At 34.8% G+C, this 4,632-nt stretch overlaps 1 long non-coding RNA gene across 1 annotated transcript in view; it reads right to left on the reverse strand.

Annotated features, from left to right (window-relative positions):
- LOC106882170 (uncharacterized) overlaps window positions 1–1,605 on the reverse strand; it is a 5,642-nt gene extending 4,037 nt beyond the window's left edge. Inside the window, exon 1 of the long non-coding RNA XR_001410960.3 lies at window positions 1,046–1,605. This is a non-coding gene — a long non-coding RNA (uncharacterized LOC106882170). The remainder of the gene's footprint in view (window positions 1–1,045) is intronic.
- Between the last annotated feature and the right edge of the window lie 3,027 nt (window positions 1,606–4,632).

Below are 4,632 nucleotides of genomic sequence, written 5' to 3' on the forward strand. Positions count from 1 at the left end.
TGCACATCTTTCAATTTAAAAGACATTATCTTCTACATTTCTAACTATAAATATCTGTACAGATTTCTATCTATAAATGTAATTTTAAAAAGAGAAATATTAAAATGAGAAGTGCAAGTGTCCCCCACCAAAAAAAGAAAGAAAGAAAGAAAAAACAAACAAAGACATGTGGTGTTGAATTATAAGCGAGGACGAAAGGGCAATAAATTGTCATAATAACTGCTGTGAAGTTGGAGTTTATATATATATATATATATATATATATATATAAATATATATATGGCATTCGATCATTGAACTATGGAGATTCTGGGGCCTTTAATGATTTGGCCCCAGAACTTATTTTAGGCTATATAAAAGATGAAGGACATACATGTTAACTTACAAACGTTTTAAATTGAATTGGTTTAAACATCTATAGTTAATTGTTACAAAATTTTGATTAGTTTTACATTTTTCCCGCTCCACCAAAGCTTCTAATTACAAAAATTTTAAATATAAAAAGAAATAAAGATTAATTTTTTTAAAGGGTCCAAATAAAACGGTAAACAGATCGAACAGTAGTATTAAACATTTGCTTCGTTTTATAGCTAATGTCACTAATTAGTAACTGAAATTGTAGACTAGACTGTTTATCAGAAAGCGTTTCACAAACTATTTATGATCAATGCCGACAGTTCAAATACAGGATAATCATATATTTGTTTACGGTAAGAATTTGTCAAACTATTTTTATGTATACTTTTAAATTTTGTAAAGCTATAAATAAATGTTATAACCTGCGGCAATGCTCCAAGCATGCTGGCGTGCCTCAATAGTCACTACAGAGGTTTCCTAACGCCCCAAAATTTTGTCTTAATTAAATTGCAAAATTTCTGCTTTACATTTGTCAAACTAATGAAATAAAAGCAGTGGCAGTTTCAAACAAACACCTGATTTTCAAACAAGAACACTGAAACGATGATATAACCTTATTATTGTATTCACATGTGAACTATGTTTGTTATTTAAAGTGAAGGTGAAAGTGTTAATTAAGGTCACTCACTTGCACGTATAAAACCACACACCATCACGAAGAAAGCTACTGTCTGCATTGTTTGTTGTCTGGCCTTCTTCTTCTCTTCTTCGGGGTCGACACGGTCCTTCTGCATTCGCATCATCTTGAAGATTTATTTTTAGATACGACAGTAAATATCAACGAAATGAAAGAGACTAAAAGATATTACGAAGCGACCTTCGCGAACGTTACAGACCGTATAAACAGAGGCTGTGTAAACAGGAAGAGATGACTATTTCGGCTGACACCGTTTGACCCAGTTTTCAACCAGCCGGGCAACGCGGTCGAACACACCCACTCAATTTACAATCAAGGAAGGTAGAACTTCGATGAGATTTAAGCAACTGGTGTTAAAATCAACATTAAACTAGATTATGCACCCGAAGACAGCAGTAACCATTTTAGCAGTTTTGGCTGAAACAAATACTGACCGCACACAATGTGTTTGTGCAGTCGTGTGTATATTGGTGTATATGTAGTATGCGTAGTATTTGTAATTGTGTGTGTAGCAATGCACGTGTAATTGTGTATGTACGTGTTGTGTCTGTAGTGGTGTATGTGCAGTTTTGTTTATCGTAGTGAGTGTATTTATGTGTAGTGGAAATGTATATAATGACCTGTAAGTAGTGTATGTATGTGGTGTGGTTGTGTGTGCATTGGTATATGTGTAATAGTGTTAGCAATGTATTGTAGTGGTGTATGTGACACTATTATGTATCTCTTCACCTAGTTTGCTAAGATGGCCACCAAGGGCATTGTTTTGCCCTAGCAACCCATCTTAATGACCACTTACCGTGTGTGTTATATTTATTATCGGATATATATAAATTTAAATAATAAGGGTGATAAATTGGATATTAATTTAATTAACACCAATTTAAAATCAGTGGTCTAGCATAAAGAAAAATCTGAAAATTCAGAAAAATTGTTTTGCATATGTATAAGAAGGGATGACCTCTAAGTGGACATCCATTATGCTAGAAATAGACTGCTAAAATGGTCATTGCTGTCTTCGGGTGCCTAATCTAGTTTATTGGTCTATTTCTAGCATAATGGATGTCCATTTAGTGGTCACCCCTTCTTATACGTATATATATATATATATCTTTTATCCGTTACTTGTTTCAGTCATTGGACTGCGGCCATGCTGGAGGTACACCTTTGAAGGATTTTAGTCGAACAAATCAATCTCAGCTTATTCTATCGGTTTCTTTTTCCAAAGCGCTAAGTTGCAAGGAACATCGTTTGTTTACGTCCCACGTAACGGTTCATCAAAATCAATACTGATTATCAAACGAGAGGGGATAAGAAAAAAAGAAGCCCGCCCGCATATACACACACAATGAGCTTCTACACAGTTTTCATCAACCAAATTCGCTCACAAGGCATTGGTCAGCCCTGAGCTATAATAGAAGACATTTGCCTAAAGTGCCACACAGTGAGACTGGATACAAAGCCATATAGTTGCAAAGCAGGCTTCTTAACCATACAGCCATGCCTTATTATATAATAATTAAATGCTTTTGTTTTGAAAATAATCTTACATACTGTCTTATTTTGAAAAAGCTGCAACTTTGCCTCAGGAAGCAGTACCACTAACACTATATACCCAACAAGACAACTGCAAGAGAAATACACAACTAGGAGTATGCAACTCCTAGCTGTGTACTTCTCTTGCAGCTGTCTCATTGCATTCATTGATCATGTTACTTTGCATTTGTTGATCTGGAAAAGACCTTTGATAAAATTTCTTGCTCTGTTAACAGACTGTCACTAAGGAAACTAGGATAGGATGAATGGCTTGTGTGTGTTATACAAGCTATATACAGAGGCTTAATCAGCAAAATGTGAGTCATTAATGCATTCAGTGTATAGGAAGAGATTCTCCAGGTTTAAGTGATCAGTTCCCTCCTATTGATTACTCTTTCAAACCATAACAGAGGAATTTAAGAGCAGCTGTCTTGTGAAGTTCTGTATGCTCCCAAAATAGTTTTCCAAGGAGAATCTTTAGTGAAACAAAAATTCCAGACAAGCTTTAGTATGCAGAAAAGGATTTGTTGAAATTCTATGAGGTATGCCCAATATCATCATTGAACTAATATAAAATATGATGATAATGATACACAAGGTGAGAGATAAGTTTGGTAGCAGAACCAGATTAAATAAAACTCAATACATGAACATATTTTATTTAATCAGCAGAAGTTACAAAAGTGATTCCAGGGCCAATTACTTAAGTGTCGATCACTTATATTGAGTGAAGTTGTGGAAGAGGGAGGTCCAGGAAGACATGGGCTGAAGTTTTGACAGCCAATCTCAAAATGTTGAAATTTACGAAGGAAATGACAGGAATAAAATACGTGGTGCATTGCTGTACTTGAGAAGACTTGCTCACAACAACAGAACTGAGATCCTAAAACCAAGATGCCACATAAAAAGCACTGGTGCTGGTGCTATTTAAAAAGCACCTGTGATGGTGCCACATAGAAAAGCACCCAGTTCACTCTGTGGAGTGGTTGGCATTAGTAAGGGCATCCAGCCGTAGAAACCAAGTCAAATCAGACTGGAACCTAATGTGGCCCTTGACCTTACCTGTTCCTGTCAAGCAGTCCAACATGTCAGCATGAAAAACAGATGTTAAATAATGATGATTGAGTGGTTTTAGTTAATACTAAATTGTTGTTATATATATATATATCTTAATATATAAATCTGAAATTGTGTGTTTGTGTGAAGCCTTTTTGAATGTTTATAGAAATCCACATTTTCCACTTTTTCGTAAAATTTTTTACATCAATGGAATTTTCTCAATCTAAACTTTCCAGTGCAGTAATTAGATTTTTAAAATTCCGTTTACTTTGTGTGATTTAATGGAAATTTGGCTGTTGTTTCTAGCAACTTTTATATTTCATCCCTGCTACCTGGAACGTCATTCTTACACACGCGCTCAACATAAAAATATAGAGAGTAAGAGTAAAAGAGGGAGAGGGAGAGAGAGAGAAAGTGATACATACAACGTCATAGATTAAACTTTCATCTCAGTATTCTTTACCTATTTTTCATAACATAGATACGTAAAAACACACAACCACACATACATGACCTGTGACAACAACATACACATTGCTCAATCTCTATTCATTTCTCCCCCTCTTCCTCTCTCGCTCTCTCAAACGTATACACGTGCAAGTAAACAATCATTCACATCGTGGTATATTTACAAAACATTGATGGCATAACTACAGAGTTGTATCCCCCAACTTTGGAAGGTCATAACTTTCATAAAAATGAATATTTTTTTATGAAATTTTCTATGCATATATTATTTATTATGTAGATTCCAAATATACAAAAATTTTCGGTGAAAGTGTTTTGGAAGGGGGTGGGGTACAATATTCGGAAATTCCACTTAAATTCCTCTTAACTTCCAGGAAAATGAATATTTTTTCATGAAATTTTGTACAAATGTACCTTGATGTATGTACATTTCAAGCATGTAGGAATTTTGAAGGAAACAACTGCAGGTTATTTTTGAGAAGTGTTCCCCACTCGGTGGTGTTTCGGAGCAAGTCGTC

This window comes from Octopus bimaculoides, chromosome Z (assembly GCF_046866305.1).
Source record: "Octopus bimaculoides isolate indiv1 chromosome Z, ASM4686630v1, whole genome shotgun sequence".
NCBI lineage: Eukaryota > Metazoa > Mollusca > Cephalopoda > Octopoda > Octopodidae > Octopus > Octopus bimaculoides.